We start from the raw sequence: 26,840 nt of genomic DNA, 5'->3' as shown, positions 1-26,840 counted from the left end.
CACAGGGCTGTTACAGGGTCCACAGATAAGACCGAGGTCTGCAGGGCACAGACCCTTGCGGGGCACAGATGAGTGTTTCTCTCTCTGGGGTCCTGGAAAAGCAGGCTGCTTTCAGACTGTAGCTGAGAGGAACTAGAGCTGAGGCTCAGGGCTATTTCAGGATCTGCTGATAGTGGAAAGTAGTTTTAATGCCCTGGGCTATCTCCTAGAGAAAGGAAATGTCCAGTGATGACTCAGAACTACAGTAAGCCAAATGTGGGTTATCCACGACATTTCCCAAACTCAGAGTCAAGGCCAAACCTGTTGATCCAAATAATTGTGCCCTAAGCCTGCACTCCCAGAGCAACCCCATATGGACATGGAGCCATGGCCTATTTCCTGGGTATGGCAGTGAGAGGAGAACCTCCTGCACTGGCAAATCTGATTGGTGCAAATGTGCCATCTGTCGCTTGTCTGGCCCACAACTACCCCTTCAAGCATGCCGGTGTGGGATGAAACACAGAAAACAGAGCCCGGGTCTGTTCAGCCCTTTGTTACACTGATAGGGCTGCCAGGTTGCCTCAGACTCCACTATGAACCACCAGGGCTCAAAACAAGCAGAATCTCATAGTTTCTCAAATCTTATGCCTTATGTTGTGTAAAAAAAGTCAGAAAATACACTGTCAGCTGGCACAATGAAAATCTAAGTGGATTTACTAATTTTTAAATAAGATTAAAACTATGATAATTTAAATAATCTATTTTCATAACACTTCATTGCAAAAGAACTCAGTGTTTTCTGGACTTTCTTTGTGAATTTTTTTTTTATTTTATTTTGAGATGGAGTTTCACTCTTGTCGCCCAGGCTGGAGTGCAGTGGCCTAATCTCGGCTCACTGCAACTTCCACCTCCCGAGTTCAAGCGATTCTCCTGCCTCAGCCTCCTGAGTAGCTGGGATTACAGGCGCCCGCCATCGCTCCCGGGTAATTTTTATATTTTTAGTAGAGACAGGGTTTCACCACGTTGGCCAGGCTGGTCTCCAACTCTTGACCTCAGGTGATCCACCCACCTCAGCCTCCCAAAATGCTGGGATTACCGGCCTGAGCCACGGCACCCGGCTTTCTTTGTGAATTCTTTCAGTATTTTTCTGAGGCAGATGGAGAACAAATACCTCTATTGCAGGTGCTCAGAAAATCTACTGTGAGGAATTATATTAAGAAGAACCCAGCACATGTCTTGCTCTACACAAGCACTCAGGTTCCCTGCAATGATGTTAGAATGGTCCTAGGTGGGTGTTTGCTTTCTGTGAAACCACAGCTGCCTTTCCCACAGTCTTTCAGAACATCTGCCAGTGCTACCCAAACAAATCCTGGTGTAATTAGGCAGTCCTAATCTAAATGCTTAATGGAGGCATGGCATTCTTGTTTGATTACTTTGCTGCTGCAAAGAAATAGGGCCCAATTTAACATTAAGCCTGTCATTAGTGAACAGTGCTCTTTTGCTAGTGTAAACAAAACCCCTTGCATTTTGATAATAACATATTCAGAATTTAAATTAAACTAAGCTAGAAAATTATAACTGTAGGGTAGCAACTAAGTCATTCTCACACAGAATGTTTGTAAAACGTAAGTTGAGGGCTGGACATGGTGGCTCACACCTGTAATCCTGGTGCTTTAAGAGGCTGAGATGGGAGGATTGCTTGATCTCGGGAGTTTGAGACCAGACTGGGCAACATAGCGAGACCCCTGTCGCTACAAAAAATAAAAAAAATTAGCCAGGCGTGGTGGCGTGTACCTGTAGTTCCTGCTACTTTGAAGGCTGAAACGGGAGGATCACCTGAGAGGAGAGCAGGATCATGTCACTGCACTCCAGCCTAGGCAACAGAGTGAGACCCTGTCTCAAAAATAAAAAAATAAAATAAAAAGTAAATTGACATAGCAGTGTAGTAGAACTGACTTTATGGGAAGGGGGTGGGGGCACTGGCTGTAAAATCTTTTTGTCCTTTACATTGGGGGATCTCTCATGTCTTCTGGTTATTTATTTATTTATTTATATTTGTTGATTCAAATGCACTTGTGGAGAATGTGAGTGGATACTAGACAGGCTATGTATTTTATTTAAGAGAGGAATGGTGTAAATAATACAAATAGGCCTTGATGTTCATCTTCCTGTGGGCTTCTCTGTATAAACCAAAAAGCTTCTCCATCTTTTATTTTCCAAGTAGGGGAAGTGGAGTTGGTCAGTGTCTCAAGGTTTGTGGACATTTATTCCTAAGTGTTGCTGTAAGGGCTTTTGTTGATAACAAGGGCAGCTCTCTTCTTGTATATCTCAGGCTGTAGACTGAGGTCTGAGCAGAGGCTGTCTTTCTGTTTAGCAGTTACTGATAATGACAGATCTAGTATATCACCACAGGAGGGAGCAGATGGCATATGGTGGGGGAACAAGGCCGAGGAGACCAAGAAACCAAGGGATCAGAGTGTTGTAAGGATCATCTCTGTTGTAGATTAAAACTTCTAAGAATGAAGTCAGGAGAGAGTCTCAATTCCAGGAAGAATGATGGGAGCTCCCAGGGGGTCTATAGGTGACAGGAAAAAGAAGGAGTTACAGTGGTGTTATTTTATGACATAATCTTCAAAGCTGGAGTGTTTCAGAGAAAAAGGAGGAAGAGTGGTTTAAAACTGGGAAGGAGGAACAAGAAGAATATCCTCCCACCTCTGAGTAGAACTGTATAAGGCTGGTGGGAGAACAACAGGCATTTCTTAGAAGTATTACAGGAGAAGTAATATTTTCAGGGAAAGCCAGGCTTTTGTTCTATACAGAAGGTGAAATGAATATTTAGAGATGAGATTACAAATATGGGGGATTTAAGTGAATTAACACAGGAACAGAAAACTAAGTCCTGCATGTTCTCACTCGGAAGTGGGAGCTATATATTGAGCAGACATGGACATTAATATGGGAACAAGAGACACTGCAGACTACTGGGGGCGGGAGGGAAGGAGAGAGACGTGGGTTGAAACTACCTATCCAGTACTATGCTCACTACCTGAATGCAATATACCCATGCAACAAACCTGCACATGTATCCCCTGCATCTAAAATAAAAGTTGGAATTAAAAAAAAAAAGAATATAGAGATTTTGCAGATAATGGATGGGGAATTTTAAAAGGTGCAGTAGAAGGATTTCTGGAATTTGAGGTGGAGAAAGGTGAGAAGAGAAGAAATAAAAGGATCAGCAAAGGGCTGGTGGATGGTTGAGGGATGACTGGGAGTCCAGTCTTGGGTGACAAAGAGAAAAAAGGCATGGGTTTAATTCCAATGCATAAACAAGGCAGAGACTACGATATTGGGGGATAAAAAAGTGTGCATTTCAGCAGCTTCCTGTTCGTCTTGATGAGGTGTAGAAGGTCTAAAGAGAGGTGTAGAAGGTCTAAAGAGAAGACTCCTGTTTGACTTCTAATACCTATTGGTAGAGCAGGGAGTGTGTGTTTTCCATCTTCATCCCTTTGGATGGAAGGGAATCTTCTGGGGAAAGCCTGATGTACCCCCTCAGTAAGGCCTTTTCACCCCGATGATATGGACAGAAGAGTCATGTGGGGATGGCCGCCTCCCAGTGCACTGATTCATTTAAGGCCCTGGGATAATATGATGTACTGCCTGAATTGTCAAGGATTTGAGGTATTCTCCAAATTCACAGGGACGTAGAATATTGAAGGTAAAAGAAATCTAAGAAAATTTCAGGCTCAACCCTTCAGTTTCACAAGAGAGAAAACTGAGTCTGAGAGGGTCAACTATCTTGGCTGAGGTTTCTCCTACTAATAGAATTATAACGGAGATATCCTGATTTTAGGCAATGACTCCCGCATTTCAACAGCCCTGTGTTGGTCCTGAGATGTTCATAGTTTTTATTAAAAAAATCTTTCCCAGTCAACAAATTCACAGGCTTTTTACTATATAAAGTATAGTAAAAACTTTACTATAAAAGTTTTCTTTTTAAAGCTTATTTTTTAATAATAAGGATAAAGAGTTTGCTTGTATTTCAAGCATTTTCCACAATATATGAAATACCATTCCATAGACAATTTGGCATATGTTCAAGAGGATGGTCTTCCAGGGCACAAAGGCTGTGCCTGTAAAGTTGAGGAAACTGTTACATGGAGACTGTACCTAAGAAGGGTTTCTAAGGCCAGGCGCGGTGGCTCACGCCTGTAATCCCAGCACTTTGGGAGGCCGAGGCGGGTGGATCACGAGGTCAGGAGATCGAGACCATCCTGGCTAACATGGTGAAACCCCGTCTCTACTAAAAATACAAAAAATTAGCCAGGCATGGTGGCGGGCGCCTGTAGTCCCAGCTACTCAGGAGGCTGAGGCAGGAGAATGGCGTGAACCCTGGAGGTGGAGCTTGCAGTGAGCCCAGATCATGCCACTACATTCCAGCCTGAGGGACAGAGCAAGACTCCGTCTCAAAAAAAAAAAAAGAAAGGTTTCTAAACTTCTGAGGGTAAAGTAAAGCCTCTCCTTAAATATCTGTGGAAATATGAAACACATTGGGTCATCAAGATTCCTCAATTTTATAGCTATGACTTTTTAGTCAATAGTTTTTGAACTCTTTTGAGGAGGTCTTTCTTGGGTAAGTTCGGACTCCACTTCTTCTCTTTAGAACAAAAGTGGATAGTCCTCCACAGATATTATATATCTGAGAACATTTTATATCAATGTAATTATACAATAGGTGGCCTTTTGTGACTGGTTTCTTTCACTTGGTGTGGTCTTTTCAAGGTATATCCATATTGCTGCATGTATCAGTATTGCATTCCTTTTGATGGTTGAATAATATTCCATTGCATGGATACATCCCATTTGGTTTATCCATTTATTGGTAGATGGAAATTTGTATTGTTTCCACATTTTGGCTATTGTATTACTCCTATGAACATTCTTGTACGAGTTTTTGTTTGACACTTGCTTTCATTTTTTTGTGTGTGTGCATGCATATACCTAGTATTAGAATTTCTGGGTTATATAATAATTCCATAAGTAACTTGTTGAAGGTTTGCCAAACTGTCTTCCAAAATATCTACATCATTTTACATTTACACCAGCAATGTATGATGGTTGTAATTTCTCTGACTTCTTTTAACACTTGTTCTTGTCTTTCTTTTTGATTTTAGCCATTCTAGTGTGTATGAAGGGCTATCTCCTTGTGGTTTTGATTTGCATTTCCCTAATGACCAATGATGTTGATCATCTTTCTGTGTGTTTATTATCTATATGTATATCTTTTTTTTTGAAAAATGACTATGCAAATCCTTTGCCCATTTTTTAATTGGATATTTGTCTTTTTATTGCAAGTCGGGAGGATTCTTTGTATATTCTGGAAACTAGACTTTTATTGGAGATATGATTTGCAAATATTTTCTACCATCCTATGTGTTGCATTTTACTTTGTTAATATGTCTATAAGTGCTATCTCTTTTTGATGGACACTGACACTTTATAATTATAAAATGTCCTTCTTTGTCTCTAATGCAAATTTTTAAATTAAATTTTATTTTAAGTTTTGGGATGTATGTACAAAATGTGCAGTTTTGTTACACAGGTAAATGTATGCAGTGGTGGTTTGCTGCACTTATCTACTCATCACCTAGGTATTAAGCCCAGCATGCATTAGCTATTTATCTTGATGGTCTGCCTCTCCCCGGCCTCCCCAACAGGTCCCAGTGTGTGTTGTTCCCCTCCCTGTGTTCACCTGTTCTCATTGTTCAGCTCCTACTTATAAGTGAGAACATAACTGTGTTTTGTTTTCTGTTTCTGTGTTAGTTTGCTGAGGATGATGGCTTCCAGCTCCATCCACGCCTTGCAAAGAATACGATCTCGTTCCTTTTTATGGCTGCATAGTATCTTGTGTTTCTTTTTGTATGATATTATTATAGCCACTCCAGCCTTCATTTGGTTAGATTAGATGATACATTTTTTTTTCAGAAATTTTGCTTTCAAACTATTCGTATTTTTGGATCTAAAGTATACCTCTTTTAGACGGTATGTAGTTGTATCATTTAAAAAAATTCAATCTTCCAATCTCTGCCTTTTAATTGGAGCGTTAATTCATTTACATTTGATATAATTACTGATATATTAGGATTTATGACAGCCATTTTGCTGTCTTTCCTATATCTTTTTTCTTGCCCTTATATTTTTCTATTACTGTCTGTTTTGTGTTAAATAGATGCATTATTCTATTGCACTATTTTAATTTTCTTATTTATTTTGCTAAAATTTTTTGAGTGATTTCTTAGTGCCTAGTATTACAATTAGCGGATTAGCTTAAAAAATCTAGTTCACAATAAAATCAGCTAAATTTCAATAATATACAAAAACTTTACTCCAGTCTAACTCTATTTCTTCCCTCCTCCTTTTTGCTATTTTCTCATGTAAATTATATCTTTATACATTGTAAGCCAATAAGCACACTTGTGTAATTATTGCTTTTTGCAGTTGTCTTTTACATCAGATAGGGGAACAAAGGAGTTAAAGACAAAAAATGCATTTACATTGTTTTTTATTTTTACCTATGTAGGTACTTACTGGAGCTATTGATTTCTTCGTGTTGCTTCAGCTTACTATATCATGTTCTTTCATTTTAGCCTGAAGAAATCCCTATAGCCTTTTTTTTTCTTCTAGGCCAGGTTTGCTAGCAACAAAATTCTTTTAGTTTTTTGTTTATCTGGAAATGTCTTACATTTTCCTTTATTTTTGAAGGATAGTTTTGTCGAATATATAATTCTTGGTTGAAGGTCTTTTTCTTTCAGCACTTTGAATATGTCATGTCACTGCCTTTTGGCTTCCAGTTGTTTTTGATTATAAGTCAAATGTTAACTTACTGGGGATTTTTTTGTAGGTAATAAGTTGTTTTTCTCTCACTGCTTTCAAGATTTTTTTTTTCTTTCCAGCTTTTGACAGTTTGACTGTAGTGTGTGTACATGTGGATTTCTTTGAGATTATCCTCCTTGAAGTTTGTTGAGCTTCTTAGATTCATAGATAAAACACTTCCATCAAATTTGTAAAGGGTGCCATTATTTCTTCAATTATTCTTTATGCTCCTTTCTTTCTCTCCTCTACTTTTGAGACTCACATTATACATGTGTTGGCATATTGAAAATATCCCACGTGTATCTGGGGACTCTTAATTTTTGTAAATTTCTCCAGACTTGATCTATCTTCAAGTTTACTTAATTCTTTCTTCTGCTAGCTTACATCTGCTCCTGAGACCCTCCTATGAATTTCACACGTCAGTTATTGTACTTTTCAGGTCTAGAATTTCTATTTGGTCCTTTTTTTTTAAAAAAAAAATTCTATATCTTTATTGATAGTCTCAATTTGGTTATTCATATACTCTCTTTTATTTCTTTAGACACAGTTTCTTCTAGTTTTTGACTATATTTGTAACAGCTGGTTTTAAGCATTTGTCTAGTAAGCCCAATATCAGGGCTTCCTTGCATAATATTTATATTGAATACATTTTTCCCCATTGTGCATGGGCCATACTGTGTTTTTGTATGCCTCATAATTCTTTATTTAAAGCTGGACATTTAAAATAACATTGTGTGGCAGTTCTGAAAATCAGACTCCCCCCTTACCGTAATTTTTTGTTGTTGCTATTTGTTTTGGTTGTTGTTATTTACTGTTTAGTGACTTTTCTGGCCTAATTCAATAAAGTCTGTAAGCTTTATCATGTGCAACCACTGAAATCTCTCCTTGGTTAACTTAGTGGTCAGCCAATAATTGGGCAGAAGGATGGTTAAGTGCTTTAAACTAATAAGTGTCCTATCCTTTCCAAAGGGTTTCTCAGTGAGTGTGTGTGTGTGCGTGCATGTATGTGTGTGTGTTAGAGTATGCCTGGAATGGAAGTTGACAGCTTTAACTTAGCCTTCACTCCTGTTTTCAAAGACCCTAAGGGCCAGTGAAAAGGGATATATTAAGTCAGTCTTAGGTCTTTCCTGAAAATACACGTAGCCTCACACATGCATGTGACTTTCTAGATCTCCATGAATATGTCAGAGCTTTTCCAAGAACTTTGTGGACATCTTGTCCCCAAGACCTCGTTTATGTTTTTGTTTTTGTTGTTGTTGGCCCACCTTTTAAAAATCTTACTTTTTTTGTTTTAATTTTTAAATAGCTTTTATGTAATAAAAACTGAAAAATACTCTTTTGTTGAGTGTTTTTCCTAGACAGAAGCTACTCAGATAATGTGCTGATATTTTCATAGACACATTTACTCACATTTTGTATGTATAGATGATGAAAAATCGTATAAATATTTCCTCTTCTACTTGTCCTTCTCTACTGAAAAGTCTTTGGAGACAGGAATTATATCTTGTTTACCATTCTGTGTACAATAAACTAGCACGTTAGTTGACACATGTTACTCAGTCAATAAATACATAGAGGCAAATTTTAGCAGAAGAATTTATTGAAGCAAATATTATGATTGGTTTTCTTTTAAAGAAATGCCTAAACATCTTAATACTTTCATACTTGGTGTTAACTGCAATGTGAGATAAAATGCCTTTGTCATTTCTGTAAAAAACTCATCTGAGTGGCTGTGTGCGGTGGCTCATGCCTATAATCCCAGCACTTTGGGAGGCCGAGGTGGGTGGATCATTTGAGGTCAGGAGTTCGAAACCAGTCTAGCCAACATGGTGAAACCAGATCTCTACGAAACATACAAAAATTAGTAAGGTGTGGTGGTGCATGCCTGTAATCCCAGCTACTCAGGAAGCTGAGGCAGGTGAATCGCCTGAACCTTGGAGGCGGAGGTTTCAGTGAGCCGAGATTCCGTCACTGCACTCCAGCCTGGCTGATAGAGTGAGACTCCGTCTCAAAACAAAACAAACAAACAAAAGCCATCTGAGCTAAAATATTCAATACTGTGTGTGATATTTCAAACAACTTCTCACATGTTCCATAGAAGTTCTCACGTTTCAGCATGCACTGTTTTCATGTGATATTTCTGTGTACCATGAAAGAAACTCCTCCCTAGCCAGCATCAGGCAGCTCAGTTGCTAACTGAAAATCTTTAATTGTCAGAGGAGGAAGATGTTTACAACACTAACCTGTCACTAATCTGGTATACAAAAATTCACCTGATGCTTCTGTCAAGCATTCTATTGATGCCTTCAATAGAAATGTTTTGAAATTTGCATGTTATGTTTTGTCATTATTCAGATAGAAAATCCATGTGTGGAAAATAATACTTAACATTATTACTGTATTTCGTATATGTCTAATGATGCTTTTCATATGAAATCAATAGGTATTTAAAATCATCTTTTCTTTTTTAACCTCCAAATTTACTTTCAATTGAATTCAAAATTTGCATCTGTGTTATTTTAATTATGTATATAAAAGAATTTACACATTAGCTTGTGCACCAGCCTAAGAAAAATGTAATGTAAAGTTCCATACTTTTCTTTTTATCAAGTGACTGCTTTAACTTTACAAGAATTAAAAATTTGCAAGGGAGGCGTTTGTTTTTATGGAAAACTGTAGGAAGATATACTTTCTTCGTTGCTGATATGATTGAATGATATTTTTGAGTCCAATTTCTGATTGATTGAAAATGAATACACCAATATATACAATGTCAAGAAGCAAAACATCTCATTTAGATACATTACAGAAGTAATTGGTCCTATTTTAATGAATACATCATGAAGAAATCTAAATCATCTAAATGTTCTCCACTCCCTCAAAATCTTCCTGGCTTAAAAAATTCAAGTCATAGGATTTCTATAATATGACTAACATTCAGAGTAATTTTCTATTAATCATATAAGATATAAACCAGAATGTCCTCCAAGCATATATAGTGTGTGGTGCTTGGAGCCAGAGATATTGTAAAATAAGAGAAGAAATTCAGTCATAGAACTGACCCTTTGCTCCATCAAATATAAACCATAATTTCAGCAGCCTGATATTAGCATTCTTTTCCGGATGAGACTTTATGCCATTGTCAATATAGAGTACCTTGATAATAACTTAGTAGCACTCAAAGTAGACAAATATTTAAATAGAAAAAAATAAATAATAAGTTGTTTAACCTTATTAGAAATACCAGTTTACTGGGTCCGTTAGCTAATGCCTGTAATCCCAGCACTTTGAGAGGCTGAGGTGGGAGGATTGCTTGAGCACAGAAGTTTGACAACAGCCTGGGCAACAAAGGGAGACACTGGCTCTTAAAAAAAAAGAAAATTAGCCAGGTGTGGTGGTGCATGCTTGTGGTCCCAGCTACTCAGAAAGCTGAGGTGAGAGGATAGATTTGAGTCTAGGAAGTCAAGGCTGCAGTGAGCCATGATCATGCTGTTGCATTCCAGCCTGAGCAACAGTGAGACCCTGTCAAAAAAAAAAAAAAGCAAATTGATTGGAGGCTTATTATTTATTTAATTTTTAATTGATTGTTATACCATTACATAATCCCAGCATGATTAGCAAAAGCAACTGAGAAAATATCCTGTGAAAGAAAAAGAAGTTAATTCTCAATGTTTTAACTTAATAAATGATATGATCAATTCATTAGAAAATACATGGAATAGAGCATTCATTTAATTATTTTTTGTCAGCTCTCTCATTTAATGACTTCTGTGGTGAAAGTTAAGCTTCTCAACAGTGAAGAGACTACAGACATAGATGTTGGGCACATGCACTTGAGGGTCCTAGTACTTGGGTTTAAAACCCAGCTTGTCTACTGACTAGCTGTGTAACCTTGGGCAAGATGACTCAACTCAACTTTTTTATTCTCGGTTTCCTTTTCTGTAAACTAGGGATACTATTCACTACCTCAGATTGTTGGTATGAAGGTTAAATGAAAAGAATATGTCAATCATTTTGAACAGTGCCTGGCATATAATAAGTACTATATGTGTTTGTCAATATTACTATTATTAAATTATTTTATAGGACAGAACACATTAGAAATTTTAAGAATAATCTATTAGTTGTCATAGCTAAATAATATCTTTATATATTGCTTTTACTTTAATTATCTATTCACCGTTAATTTAAAAATAGATACCATTTTTACTTCTTCTGAGTTTTTTGTAGAATGGAGGCATCTGGGACATTTTCGCCAAATCATTCATCAGAAGGTCCATTACCATTAGTTGAACTAATGGCTACTTGCACCATTAGCTTAAATCAACTCACAGGCAGCAGCAATTTCCTCAGTCTTTTTTTATAAGTGACTTTTTTTTTCTGCTTGGACACTTATTTGGGTTTAAATGTAAAAAAATCATTAAGGATTTATTTCTCTACTTATATATTGTAAGAAATCTTGACAAATACTCATATTCTAGCTCATTTCCTGCTCCAAATTCAGTGCATATCTTTTAAAAGCTTTTACTTAAAGAACAGAGGGAAGAAAACTAAATTATTGGAGGTCAGGGCAGATGGAGAGTACATATGGACTGTTTTTCTAACTGTAGTAAAGTTCTAGATTTTTAAAATTTTTTTAAATTTCTAAAAATTTCCACCCTGTTGCTGACCAATACTTTTATTAAATACAATAGAATTGAACTTCTAACAAAGGTGATCATGTGAGCAGATGACATAGTAATGTCAAATTGCCATAAAAATTTCTAAGCTTCTACTTTTAAATTCCATATCTTGAAATGCACTGGTAACAAATACTTTGTGCAATGGTATCTTGGATAGCACTAATATAGCGCACATTAAGATGGGCCTATTTCCAAGGATTACTTTAGGACATTGATTTCTTAGGTAAGTGGTAACAAATTTCCACTATCCTCCACAGAAGTGGCTTTATATAATTACTTATTACTCATTCAGTATTTAAATTCTAATTTGAAACTTTAGTATAGTAACAGAAAACAATTAAGGATTTCCCTGCTTACTAGGGTGGGGGGCTATTGACTAGAGTCATAAGAAACTTTCTGGAGTACTGAAAATGTTCCATACCTTCTTTGTGTTGGTGGATTCACTGATATATACATTTTTAAAACTTTTTGAATTATATGCTTAAAATGAAGGCCCTTTATTGAATGTAAATTATATCTCACTAAAGTTGGTTTAACAATACAGGCTTTAGAAAGTATGTTGTTTACTTTGTGAGGAATGAAGAAATTGAGGAATAGACCTAGTTCTTTCCTTACTTCCAAGATAAAGTGTTGTGAACATACGTCTTTCTCATTTTGCTTCTTAACATAACCCTGTTGTCCCTCACCATGCATCAGGTGGCACTGCCTGGTGACAAGAACCCCATGGGGTTGGAAACTTCTGCATGTGATAGAAGTGGCTGTTGTGCTCATTGCGTCATCTTTCTTGGCCTGAAGAAAGGTCCCTTTCCATTTTCACAGAAGCTACATCTTTAAAATAAAAAGATCCTAAGTTTTTTCACAAGAAAATTTGAACTCCTTTTAGAACATATTTTATTGTTGTTTGAAGGTGAAGTAAATTTGGGTTCTTCTCAAAGAGTATTTTTAAATTAAAATTTTAAAACACCCAAATAAAATTTTAACAAATTACACAAAATATAAATATTTTTGGGGAAGGAGTAACCACGCATCAAAATATGAAAACTTGAGATTGATCTACTAAGAAAATCACAGAATAAACATACAAAGTTTCTCCATAGTTTTTATATTACAGACACATTCATGATTTTGTTACTGGCAAAAAGCTATTATATATCCAAGTTGACAATACTGATTGGTTACTCAGCGTAGGATAAGAATACATTTTTCTCTACCATAATCACAAAGCATTTTAAGCAAGTTTCTTCTATCATAATAGCATACTATACTATGCATTGAATGAGCAGTAAAAGTCTTAACAAACAAATATATCGTGGACTACCTAAAACCTCAGAGAACATGGCAAAGTGATTCTTCTTCTAAATAGCATATAAAAGTGCTCATTTTAAGTTGCCCAAATTTCCTATCTTTCTGTCTCTGTCTATCTAACTGTCTATACCTCTATCTTTCTATCTTCCTGTCATCTATATTGGCATAGGAGAATTATTTTCTTTATTTTGGTGGGTTATTGCCCTAGTTTCAATAATTGAGTTTTGTATTTAAAGTAATACTTGCTTTTTCCTGTTTATTACATAGAAACGTATAAGAAAAATTGATATCACTCTTAATCCATAATACAGAGATAATCAATATTAATACTATACTATGTATCCTTTCTTTTTTCCCCCCATTGACCACATATACATATGTAAATATCAAACATGAGGTCTGGCTTTCTTTAGTCAGAAAACCAAATTTATTATTTGATGTGGTTTGGCTGCATTCTCATCCAAATTTCACCTTGAATTGTAATAATCCCCACATGTCAAGGGCAGGGCCAGGTGGAGATAATTGAATCATGGGGGCCGTTTCCCCCACACTGTTCTCATGGTAGTGACTAAGTCTCACGAGATCTGATGGTGTTATAAATGGGAGTTCCCCTGCACAAGGTCTCTTGCCTGCCACCATGTAAGATGTCCCTTTTCTTCTCCTTTGCCTTCTGCCATGATTGTGAGGCCTCCGCAGCCATGTGGAACTGTTGAGTCCATTACACCTCTTTTCTTTATAAATTACCCAGTTTCGGGTAAGTCTTTATTAGCAGTGTGAGAACAGACTAATACATTATTATATATCAGGGGTTCAGATAACGGAAAAGCCCTGAGTAGAGGACAAGAACCCAGGAAGCGCTGGAGGACTAAACAACATGCTCTTCAGCCATGTTCACGTAGCAGATGCCAGCTTATGAATCAGACTTCCAACTGTTGCCTCCTCCTTCAGTCACTTTAATTGCAACCGAATAATACAATTTTCTGTAAGCCAGAGAGAGAGATGGAATCAGCAATTATGGCTTCCACAATGGGAGGCTACTACTTCTTTCCCTGGACTCTCATGGTAGAGAATTTCCCAGAGGAGTTTGGGATGCTGGAGGAAGTGGGTGATTGGGTGATAGATAGCTAGAAACTTACCAGTGACCACTGTGGGCCTCACATTTGCCCATCCAACATCCACACACACCATCTTAATATATTCATACATTAAAACTTATCTAAACCTAGCAGAGTGAGACATCTCTCACACAGCTAACAGGAAATGATCCAAAGTCGAGTTGGTTCCTACAGGCAGATCTGAATAATCCCAGGATAATTATGTGCAAAACTGCAAAGTTAACTACCCACAAGGTATGCATATTGAAAGACTGAAAAAAGAGGAGAGAAATGATTAATAACAATATAGTCATGACATAAAAAGGAGGGAATATAGAAGGAGGGTGTAGTCTCTGCTTCTACAATTTATCACAAGGCTTTTGCTGCTAGTTTTTATGTCCTTTCTTTACTGTTCATTCACTGTTCCTCTTGCCTTCAGTCTTCACCTCAGCTAGTCTATATGTTTTTTTTCATAATGGAGTGACCCAAACATTCATTCCTGAGGTATCTGCATTCATGTGAATTACACTCGCATAGGACTGCCCATGCCTCCTACTCAATTATGTGTTTAAACCTGGCAGTACAATGAGGCATCCCAGGATTCCCCTGGTTTCTCTTCTCCCTGTGCTCAGTGTGCAATAATCACTGTACCTTTTCCCCCTTTATACTCAGAATTTTACTCAATTGCTGACGCCTCCCATACTTGTTTTTTCAGTGGCATGAGGATCTTAATATGGTCAAGTGTCAATGGCAGCTCCATCTTCTTGTTTGGTGGAACTACGTGGTGGTGTCCCTGGTAGAAGTCTTTCTCCATTGGATATTTTGACAGAGTGGGTTTGCAAAAGCGGTCACATAAATATATCCCCTCTCCCATGCTCTTTTTATTTTGTAACTTTGATAGTCCTCTATCAAGATGTGGGGGTCTATGTTCCCTTCCCTTGAATCTTAGTGGGCCATGACTCCCAGGGAAGTAACGCTGTGTGACTTCTCGGTCTTGGATATGAAAGGCAATACAGCTTCCATCTGGCTTTCTCTCTTTCTCAAGACATGCTTGGAAGAGGTACATGTCATGCTTGGCTTAATAAAAGAGGCCCAGCTATTCTGAAGCCACCATGCAGGAGTGATCTTGTAGAGAGACCACAGAGCTAGAAATGCTCAAGGAGCTCCAGCTACTCCAGTCCTCAGCTATTTGCATCTTCCCAGTTGAGAGTTCGGATGTGAGTGAGTGAGCCTTCAGATGATTTCAGCCCTTAGCCTTTGGGCCTCTTCAGCTGTTACTATTCCTGAGAAGCCCAGTCTAAACATCACATTCATGAGAAAAGTAAACGTTCTTGATTTGTAAAGCCAATATATACTGGGGAAGGATTTATATGGAGAAATAGATAACCCAAGTAGATATTATAATCTCTAAACCAGTGGAGCCCAGAGTTTCTGGGATGGAAGGCAAACATTTTGTGAAAGCGTAATTAGATGCAATTGTTAGTGGTACAACCTCCACTTCCACCCTTTGGTTCCTGAACCTGGATATTCTAGATATGGGAGAAAGCATTATATTACCATATTATGTTCACTGGTTCAAATAATCTTCTATACCCTGTGAGAGAGAACCAAACATTTAAAACTAGAGCTAGCATTGTGACTGAGAACTTGATAGATCATTACAGGGTTGTACAAAGCCAGCTACTTCTGGAGAATGAAGGTGCATATGAATTCCACATTTGTTAGTTCATGCTATATTTCTATCATTGTAAAGTGAAGTTCTTAGAAGCAATGCTGTGGCCAGTACTGTACTTCTGTATCAGGTACTTGTTATTCTGCAGATGGTGGTGTTGGCTCTGTTGTGAGAGGTTTGGAGAACAAATCTAAACCCAGAATAAGTGTTTATTCCATTTATTGCCAGTGACTGCCTATTTCATGGTGGAAAGAGTCCAATGTAAACAATTGCCAAGCAGCTGCTTAGTTACCTTGAAGCACGAGATCTTATCAAGAGTTCAAGGTTGGTCACTACTTCTGGTAAGCTGTATATTTGGCCGAGGCTCTGGTCAAATAAGCAAGCTATGGATCTATTTATATCCTCTGTTCTTCTGCCCATGGCCACTGCTTTCATGAGTCTGTCAAATAAACAGTTCGGGTGGGGGGGAATATTGAAGAAATTAATAGAAATAATAGTTTTGTCCACTTGATTCATGAAAGACTTCTCTATAGTAGTGGTCATTTGGCAGGCATTCATATGAGACACAAATATTCTCACACTCTCACACCTTGGGCCCATTCTGAGAGGTCCAATAGCGTACTCTTTCCCCAAATCACTTTGTCATCAATCCTCTCTTCTTGCTTTTTTCAAGCCCTTGACCCTCTCTGGTCAAATGTTTTCCATTGCTCATAATTTAATGTAGATATTAACAATTCATCTCTTCTAGAAAAAGTGGACATTGAGGTGTGCTGTTCAAAGTTCTGCTCAGTGAAAATGTTTCACTTCATCATTGTCCTCTAAGCCCACCCTGAGAGGCCCGTACCACTGCACAGGTCTCCTCTGGCCTGTATCAGTATAGAAGGCAGACCTATCTGTAAATTAAAGTTTCTTCAGGTGAAAGCAAAATGTGTAAAAATTTTTATATTTAGTGTAAAAGAGAAGCTAATATTTTCAGGATAAACAGCTATATGCCAAGCACTAGAGTCTGTGTAGATTTACTTCAATGAGATAAAATCTGAAATAGCAGCTTTCATTTGTGTCATCATCTGATTAAGTTTAGGACAATTTACTGTCGTTCTCAAAAACCCATTTATCCTTGGTGTACTGCACTGGAAAATTAAATGGAAATGAGATAAATTACCACCCTGGTATTATTGAAGTTTTAATGATGTCCCTATCCCTGTGATTTTTCTGGGAATGTAAGAGTTTTTGATGTACTTTTAGGGGGAATGAGAATTCCAAGGGCTTCCACTTGACCTTTTCTACCACAATACCTATTGATGAAGGAGTCAATGCGGGAATTCTGACAATTTTTACAGATATCCTTTCAAAATATATTACACAATGGGGTTTAACTGCAGAGTTCTTCCCAAAGAATACCCAGTCTCCTCTTTATTCAAGGGCCTCTTTGTTTATGAATTAATTAAAGCCTAAGGATTGAATGAGGACTACAATTCTCTATTGTGGTTGCCGTAGACTGAATTCTGCTCCCCAGATCTGTTTTTTTTTCTATACAAATAAAGCAGGACCTTATTGGGCTGCTTATCTCTGTTGGCTCCAGAAAATCCCTGTTCAATCAACTGTGATGGATATTACTGTGCTCAGACCATGTGATTACCATGTGGCTACCTGGTTCTTACTAGGATAACCATGCCCACTTTGCTTTTACTTAAGTGCTGCTACTTGACTTTTGATAGCCTAAAGTCCTTGAATTTATTTATTTATTATTTTTTATTTTTGAGACAGGGTCTCACTTTGTTGCCCAGGCTGGAATACAGTGGCATGATCATGGCTCACTGTAGCCTCGACCTCCCGGGCTCAAGCAGTCTTCCCCCCTCAGCTTCCTGAGCAGCTGAGACTACAGATGTACACCACCATGCCTGGCTATTTAATTTATTTATTTATTAGAGATAGGGTTGCGCTACGTTGCCCAGATGGTCTCAAACTCTTGGGCTCAAGCAATCCTCTCATCTCAGTCACCCAAAGTGCTAGGATTACAGATGTGAACCACTGCACCTGGCTTTCTATACTCTCATGTCAGCAGGAATGCAGCCACCTAAAGCCTTACCCTAAAAAGAACTTGATTTGGGGGGACCATAGGTGATAATTTAATTAGTTTTGTAGCTACTTTGTAAAGTCCTGCATTCCCACCTGGGGTTATTATTGAGAATTTCATTGCCTTCTGCTTTACCTTACACAGGTGACTAGATTCAAATTCTCTGTATTCCCTTTGGAGCCTGTTACCTACACCTCACTTTTTGGAAATAATTTCTGTATCAAGTAGGATTTTTGGATGCAATTAGCAAAAATAATCTCTTAGCAAAAAGAGGGATATATTAGAATGTTATTGGAACTTGCAAAATTGATGGGGGCTAGACCATAGGCTTAAAAGTCATGCTGGGATCAGGAAGTTCAGAGGGTTGGGCAGGAGAAGTGACAGTGTTTTAAGACAGGGGCAGGGCGGCCAGAGTCCACTGTGGTTCACAGTGTGAGAAGTAGATCTACTCTTAGAAGTGATTATTCTTAGCGTGTATTTACTTCTTTTGATCCTGGCAGACTTCTAAACACAGACTTCTCAGCAAACAAACTTAAATGTACATATATCCTTTAAAATATTTGAAGAGTTTAGTTTAATTAAAAGTCGTTTCCACTACCTCTAAAAAGAGTTTTTATATTCAAAATATCCATCTTAATAGACAAACACACAAGAGAGGAAAGACATAAAAAATTTTCCCATTTCGAAGCATGAATGTCTTTGAGCCATTTATCAAAGTTCCCAAAGAAAGAATTGCATGTAATTGAGACAATAGACACATAGACATATGATAAACAATCAACCTGAACATTCATGGTTCAATGTATCCTAGAATACCCGAGGGGCGACATCTTGGTTCAGAATTAGAGAAATTAATTAGGACAAATGTTCTTATTAATTCAGAAACAAAATGGGTTATTTGAAGATTTAAAATCAGACAAACACTTTTGGAAAAACATCTATGAGCTGACTGAACTCAGCATCCAATGAAGAGGATAAATATTTGAATTAAGAGTGTTTTAAGAATTCAGATTGTGGTGTTCCAAGTGTGGTGGCTTATGCCTGTAATCGCAGCACTTTGGGAGGCTGAGGTGGGTGGATCACCTGAGGTCAGGAGTTCAAAACCAGCCTGGCCAACATGGTGGAACCCCGTCTTTACTAAAAATACAAAAAGTTAGCCAGGCATGGTGGCGCATGCCTGTAATCCCAGCTACTCAGGAGGCTGAGGCATGAGAATTGTTTGAACTTGGGAGGCAGAGGTTGCAGTGAGTGGAGATAGCACCATTGCACTCCAGCCTGGGCAGCAAGAGCAAAACTCCATCTTAAAAATAAATAAATAAATAAATAAGAGTTCAGATCGTGGTAATTAAATGGAGGATGGTATGAAACACAAAGAGGCAAAGAGACTGAAAGTCATAGATGCTACTTATCTTACAGGAAAAAAATTAAAAAAAACCCTAAAGAAACAAACAAACATGCAAGAACAATAGGCTTCATTTTCTTTTTCTATTTTTGAAACCATGGAAAAAATATAGCCTAGTGATTCACGTGGTGTGATGTTCCATGTAAACCCTCAGAGGGCTTCCAATTGCAAAAAGAGATTATCCGCAGGCAGAGACAATGGTGAAGAAAACTTAATTGGCTGAATTGTAAAGATCCCTCTCTCAAAAAGGAAAGCCTTAGGCCAGGTGCAGTGGCTGGCATCTGTAATCCTAGCACTTGGGAGGCAGAGGGAGGAGGATGGCTTGAAGCTAGGAGTTTGAGATCAGCCTGGGCAACATAGAGAGACCGTGTCTCTACAAAATAATAATAATAATAATAATAATAATAATAAGCCGGATGTGGTGACAGGTGCATGTAGTCCCAGCTACATGGAAGGCTGATGCAGGGGGATAGCTCAAGCCCAGGGATTCGAATTTGCAGTGAGTTACGTTAACACCACTGTGATCATAGTTGTTGCCCAGGGTAGAGGTTTAAGCTGTCTTAAACCTCAGCTTCCTCTAACCTGGGCTACAGAATGAGACACTGTCTTAAAAAAAAAAAAAAAAAAAAGACAGCCTTGTCAACTGTAGTTAGGGCAGGCAATTACTGAGTGACTGCTTCAGTTCACCATAAGAGAAGCAAAAACGTGTGATTTGGATTGGGCTAAGAAAGAAAGAATTCTGTGCCTGTCTCTGTCTCTTTCACTTTGCTTAGGTAACATCTATTTGTCCTCACAGCGTCAGGGAGGGGAGACCACCTGTTTCTTGCTCCCAGTGGGTGGTCATGGTCGACAAGGCTGTTGGTCCTGGTGATGGTGGTAATGCTGCCCAGAGTGGTGGTCGGGTAGTGCTGGAAGGATTTGAAAACCCAAAGATTATCTTCACATACTTGTAGAACAGATTTGAGGCCAGTGTAGCCAGAGAGAAAGAATGGTTCCCACAAAACAATTCAGATGGTGCTCCATAGCCCTGAAAAGTCTTCCTCGGATTCACCCTCTATCAAAAGCAGAAGCTGAATTTGAAAACATCTGTTTCATTCTCCATGTATGTTTCTGTGCTAACTATATAATTTACTGGAGGTGAATTATTTTATTTTGGAACGCATTTTTTCTTTCTTTCTTGTTTTGAATGAAACAAAACGTCATTTCTCAAACTGCCATGTTTTTCCTTTGGGATTTTTAGATTCCACGCTTACTTGCTGTGGACACTAGGGGTCAGCAAAGAATAGATGTATTTTCCACTAGCGCTCAAACAAGCTGCTGCTGTCTTACGCTGCGTAAAGATTCAAAAAAGGCCGGCGCGGTGGCTCACGCCTGTGATCCCAGCACTTTGGGAGGCCAGGAGGGCGTCATCGTCTGAGGTCAGGAGTTTGAGACCAATCTGGCCAACATGGTGAAACCCCATCTCTACACACAAAAATTAGCTGGGCCGGCGTGCACCTGTAATCTCAGCTACTCCGGAGGCTGAGGCAGGAGAATAGCTTGAACCCGGGAGGCAGAGGTTGCAGTGAGCCGAGGTCACGCCATTGCTCTCCAGCCTGGGTGACAAGAGCGAAACTCCATGTCAAAAAAAAAAAAAAAAAAGAAAATTCAAAAACAAGCCATGGTATTATGCACCATGGATATTTAGATATCTGTTTTTGATGGAGTCTTTTGAATGATCATTATTATTGCTTTAACGTACATTCACTATTTGTTCACAATGAAACATCTTTCCTAAAAGCTTAAAAATTAAGGTTTTAAATAATATACTTTTAATACTTATTCCAAAGATTTTCCTGATAATATCACACAATACAAATAATCATTTGAGGAAAGTTTAAATATAAAATTCACAATCAAATGAATGATAATTAGTAATCTGCATTCTTTTAGCCTAAATAGGCAATGCACCTTTTCTTATGCTTACTGTCCCAGTTCCTTTCTCTTCCCTTCCTCTCTTTTCATATTACTTAATAATAAAAATTATAAGTACAAGAATAGCAATGATGACTTCCTACAGTCTCAGAAAACTCTTGAAAATCAAATAAAAATAAATTATAACAAGGTAGAATTAACAAAATTCTTGCTGGATTTTAGAATCCAGGTTGTGACACACATACAAGGATGTATTTTATGAATTGCAGTTTAATAAGTTCGGCTTCCTTACTTATTCCAGTTTGCCATATGTACAACCACACACACACACACACACACACACACACACACACGCACACAGAGGAATAAATAAACACTGTGTTAAATTTTTCATTGTTCCATTGCTAGCCAAGTGAGTTAATGCATTTCCAATTAAATTAACTACTTGGAAATAGCAGCAGGAAGAATATTAAAAGGAAGTAAAAGAACAAAGAAGAACAACTTTTAAAAATTGAAACTAAAGTTGAAACTATTCCAAAGAACATATGGGGAGGTTTCATATTCCTGTGACCCCCTATAACCAATGAGGTTAACATGGGTCAAGTTCAGATGAAAAGAGTTTCTCTGCAGATAAAATGTACTTCTTACCTTATATGAAAATAACTTCTAGATTGAATAAAAAAATTAAAAGCATCTTTTTCACTTTAAAAAGTATGTATTTTTTTCTTCATTCAATTTTATTAGTTTATATATTTCTAGAGAGCAATCACTAAGTTGTTTTATGTTTTGTCTAACATGACACTCCAAGTATATGGATCCTTAAGAAGACTGCGCTCCTCTAAAAGAGAGAATTAATAAAGGAAATATTCTTGAATTTCCAATTATGTCTATTGCCCAGTGTAGTCAATCATTTTCAGATTACAGGGTCTTTACCTGCAGAATCATCTGATAAAGAAGTGTCAAGTCACAGTGCGGAGGGAAGATGTCCTAATGAGGTTCCTGGCGTTGAGACACTCTGAGCCCAGGAGGGTTCTCCCTGTCAGTCATCTCCAGCTTGCTCTGACCCGGCATTTTGTGGACTGCAGCCCAGCTCACCCTTTGTGGAGAAGCCATATGCTCTCCCTGCCAGACAGCTCGGATCAATTGACCTTTAGTAGTTTTTATTGTTTACACTGCCCTTTAAAGTATCCATCATCTTTTTTTTAAACCTCTAGTCTAAAGATCTTTCCAGACCTAGACAAATAGAACGCTTCTTTGTCTAGGAAAATGAAGACTCTTCTCAGGGTTTAGAGGTGGAGATAAAAGTCCTGGGGTGGAGAAGATCCTGGGGCTAAGAACAGGGCACACATTTCTTCCTCTTTCTTTTTTCTTTCTTTCCCTTTTTTTTTTTTTTTTTTTTTTTTTTGAGACAATGTTTCACTTTGTCACCTAGGCTGGAGTGCAGTGGTGTGATTTTGGCTCACTCCAACCTCTACCTCCCTAGCTCAAGCAATCCTCCCACTTCAGCATCCCGAATTAGCAGGCCACCATGCTTGGCTAATTTTATTTTGTTGTAGAGATAAAGTCTCACTATATTGCCCAGGCTGGTTTTGAACTCCTGGGCTCAAGCAATCCTCCCACCTCGGCCTCCCAAGTTTTGGAATTACAGGTGTGAGCCACTGCACCCAGCCTTCCACCCTCTTTCTGATGCCGCTGATAGGGAAGAAAAATCTCTCCATATTTTTGCTTTTGGACACACCTCTGTCTTTTTTTTTATCCTAATGGCGAGGTCATAATTCTAAACTGAAGGAAAAAAAATGTGTGTGTGTGCGTGTGTGTATGTGTGTATGTGTGTGTGTGTATATGCCTGCCAAGAACACATTTTTTAGCACATTCTCCATCCATACTTGTTATCATCCCTCCTCAATATAACAAGTGAGGAGCTTTTCTTTCACTCTTGTCCCTCAGCTGTTCCTTTACCATGACCTCTGAGTCTTGAGGGTCATGCTCTTCTCTCTAAATCCTTGGGGCCCTATGGCCACTGAGCTGCAGTAAAGAAGAACTCCAGCTTACAGGGAGGCAGAAATCAGAACAAAGTGCTACTTAGAATTTTTCTTCATTGCACCTTCCATAGTTAATCTTTAGCAACCTAAAACACGTTAAGTGGGAATATTCACCTCAGTACTTTCTTTATTTTAGTTTTTAAATTGTTGAGACAGAGTCTCACTCTGTCCCCCAGGCTGGAGTGCAGTGGCACGATCTCGGCTCACTGCAACCTCAAAGTGCTGGGATTACAGGCGTGAGCCATTGTGCCCCATCAGTGCTGTCTTTAATATAAGTAAATATATGACAAGGGGGAATAGCAAGTGTCATAAATTCTGGTCTCATTTCTGGTCTTAAACCTCAGCTTCCCTCAGAGAAGAATGAACTGGCCAGGCACAGTGGCTCAAGCCTCTGACTCCAGCACTTTGGGAGGCCGAGGCGGGTGGATCACCTGAGGTCAGGAGTTCGAGACCAGCCTGCCCAACATGGCAAAACCCAGTCTCTACTAAACATACAAAAAAAGTAGCTGAGTGTGGCAGTGGGCGGCTGTAATCCCAGCTACTCCAGAGGCTGAGGCAGGAGAATTGCTTGAATCTGGGAGGAGGAGGTTGTAGTGAGCCGAGATGTGCCACTGCACTCCAGCCTGGGCGACAAGAATGAAACTCTGTCTCAAAAAAAAGAAGAATGAACTAACCCTTCCTTCCTTCCTTCCCTCCCTCCCTCCTTCCTTCCTTCCCTCCCTCCCTCCTTCCTTCCTTCCCTCCCTCCCTCCCTCCTTTCTTTCTTCTTTCTTTCTTTCTTCTTTCTTTCTTTCTTTCTTTCTTTCTTTCTTTCTTTCTTTCTTTCTTTCTTTCTTTCTCTTTCTCTCTCTCTTTCTTTCTTTCTTTCTTTCTTTCTTTCTTTCTTTCTTTCTTTCTTTCTTTCTTTCTTTCTTTCTTCTTGATGTCTTTGCAAAGTACACCTAATAGCACTCAGTGCATAGGTCTGAATGTCCCAGTGTATGAATGTCTAACATATTATATCTTCTACTGATTTCATTCTGAGGGCATCCTTCATTGAAAATCTCTTTCCTCCTGTCCACTCTTCCAAATTCCCTTCTCCACTGAGCACATTTTTCATTCTGCCCCTTAGCTTAATCCTCCCTCCCCCAATTACTCCCTTTGTAAATTCTTAGAGACCCTGAAGTTATCTTTGATGCTTATTTCACTGGCCTGTCAAGTGTGGGGGCTGCACATAATAAACACTCCCCAGTCAGGTAGCCACCTTCAATTAAAACCTCATCTTTCATGCTAGCCAGTCCCACTTCAATAGCATCTCTTAAACAATAATCACATATCACACGTTCCGGGGCTTTCTAAAACAGGTAACAGATGCTGCTAAGATCTGGCAGGCTCCCAGAGTGTAGCTGTCAGTGGCCAAAACTTAGTTGCAAAGGTCCCAATATTCTTGGGTTCAACAATAATTTCCCTCCAGATGCTTAGATTTTAGAAAATAAATCCCCTGTGTTCTAAAGCTTTAGGTTTCTTTCCTCTCTACTATGAGATGAATTCTCACTCTGTGGTGCAGGCTGTAGTGCAGTGGTGCTATCTTGGCTCACTGCAACTGTCACCTTCCGGATTCAAGCTATTCTCCTGCCTCAGCCTCCCAAGTAGCTGGGATTACAGGTGCCCACCACTATGCCTGGCTAATTTTTGTATTTTTAGTAGAGATGGGGTTTCGCCATGTTGGCCAGACTGGTCTCGAACTCATGACCTCCAGTGATCTGCCCACCTCGGCCTCCCAAAGTGCTGGCATTACAGGCGTGAGCCACTGTGCCTAGCCCTATTCCTTTTCTAGGGACATCAGGATAAACTAGAAAACCCCACGGATTTTGGTGAATCAGATGTTTTTACTACTATCTTGGCTCTGCTGTCCTTTACAGTAGCCACACCCACCTTGTCTGAAGCAATGAAGAGCTACCACTTGGCCCCTGCCACCCCGAGATACTGTTATACCCATTGCACTTAGAGATCCCTTTTTTTTTTTTTTTTTTTTTTTTTTTTGTGGCAGGGGTATGGAGTCTTGCTCTGTTGCCCAGGCTGGAGTGAAGTGATGCTATCTCGGCTCACTGCAACCTCCGCCTCCCGAGTTCAAGCGATTCTCCTTCATCAGCCTGCCAAGGAGCAGGGATTATAGGCACCTGCTACCACGCCCGGCTAATTTTTGTATTTTTAGTAGAGATGGGGATTCACCATGTTGGCCAGGCTGGTCTCAAACTCCTGACCTCAAGTGATCCACCCACCTGGCCTTCCAAAGTGCTGACATTACATGTGTGAACCACTGCGCCAGCCTGAGATCCCATTTTGATGATGTCAGTTCCCACTGTACTTTCTGACCTGAAGAGAGATGAGAGAGCTCTTCAAGGAGGCTGGGACATCCTTCAAAAATCTATTTCTCAAAGTTGTGGTGAAAACTGTGTCTTATGGACCCTATCACGTTAGTTGAGGAGATCTTTCTTACATGATCTTTCGAACTTTCCACTTTTCTTAAGCCTGTGGATACCTTATTATACAATGTTACAAGGCAGTTCTAACATTCAGCATTATTTGGCATAGGCCACCTTCATGTTCATGTTTCTGCGAACCCACCAACCAAACCAAGCCTTTTCTAACCACTCAAGCTAACCCAAATATTTGATTAGTGAGTCATATCAAGAAGTTTGGCTAGATTCAACGTTATATTTCTTCCACTACAATCTTACATTCTTACAATGCATTCCCACATGAATTCCCCGGGTTTCTGTCTGTATAAATTGGAAACATCGTGCAGTTCTTTTCTCATATGGCACACCTTCTCACAGCTTACACTTTCTACCTCACCCTTGGGGGCCTGCTGGGGTTGAGTCTAATTATAGGTCTGGAAGCAAAGAGGAGTACTGGCAGTGGGTCCTAAGGAGAATCAGCATTATCTTTCAAGGCAGTTACCTCAGGGAAAGTCATTACAGTTTCTTCAGGCTAATCTCCTCAGGCAGGGTGTAGAAAGGCTGCTTCTACTGACAAAGAAGACTCAGCTTCATTGTGATCTACCCATATGTCCCCGTTCAAACTTTCAGGTCCTCTTCCTTCCCAGTCAAAGCTCTCTGCTTAACAAAAGACACCCTGCAAAGTTGAGAATCTAATTTGCATTTTAATTTAGCCACTCACAGGGTTAGATTCTGAATTTGGTTTTCAGAAATTATTGCCCTTGGGCTACAGATGATAAAGGTTTCTTTCAGGGCAGACAAAGAAGCTTTCAGATTATTTATGTAGAGATTGAACTGAGAATTTGAAACTCTGAGCTTATCCTATTCTTTCCCGACTTTCTTTAGTACAATTAGGAATAACCAGCCAAACACATTGTACTCTTTGGTTTTACTAAAATGTTCTAAGGTAGAAAATACGCCTTAACCCACAAATCTCACCTTTCATAGGTATTTGATTAAGAGTATCTGGTGGCTATATTTTATGTATCTCTATTGTTACACTGTGATATGAACTACCAATGCCCTTTTTACCACTGGAATAGATCCCTGGGTGTCTTTAAATCTAATCATATTAGGGAACCAATTTCAGAAACCCCAGAACCAATGCAGAAAACTCACTTATGAGGTTATAGTTCTCTAGAACCCCTTCCAGTATCAAAATCTGTATCAGTTAGGTTCTCTAGAGAAACATATATGGTAGGAGATATGTATTAACATATTTATTACCAGTAATTGGCTTATGTGATTGTGGGGGCTGGCTGGGCAAGCTAATTTTATTAGTCCATTCTCACTCTGCTATGAGGACATACCCAAGATTGGGTA

At 38.9% G+C, this 26,840-nt stretch overlaps 1 protein-coding gene and 2 long non-coding RNA genes across 7 annotated transcripts in view; 1 reads left to right on the top strand and 2 right to left on the bottom strand.

The window, feature by feature from the left end:
• Window positions 1-26,840, top strand: part of NKAIN3 (sodium/potassium transporting ATPase interacting 3) — a 1,176,366-nt gene that overhangs the window by 40,484 nt on the left and 1,109,042 nt on the right. The window lies entirely within an intron of this gene.
• LOC129486411 (uncharacterized) lies at window positions 13,759-19,945 on the bottom strand. The gene is made up of 3 exons (XR_008658967.1): window positions 19,898-19,945; window positions 15,895-16,041; window positions 13,759-13,816 (listed from the first exon to the last, which is right to left on the bottom strand). It is a non-coding gene; the product is annotated as an uncharacterized lncRNA (long non-coding RNA).
• Window positions 19,943-22,123, bottom strand: LOC129486410 (uncharacterized). Its single transcript, XR_008658966.2, has 3 exons — window positions 21,929-22,123; window positions 20,579-20,676; window positions 19,943-19,989 (listed from the first exon to the last, which is right to left on the bottom strand). It is a non-coding gene; the product is annotated as an uncharacterized lncRNA (long non-coding RNA).

This window comes from Symphalangus syndactylus, chromosome 7, assembly GCF_028878055.3.
Source record: "Symphalangus syndactylus isolate Jambi chromosome 7, NHGRI_mSymSyn1-v2.1_pri, whole genome shotgun sequence".
NCBI classification, from domain to species: domain Eukaryota; kingdom Metazoa; phylum Chordata; class Mammalia; order Primates; family Hylobatidae; genus Symphalangus; species Symphalangus syndactylus.
This window is presented reverse-complemented; position numbering and strand designations above follow the sequence as displayed.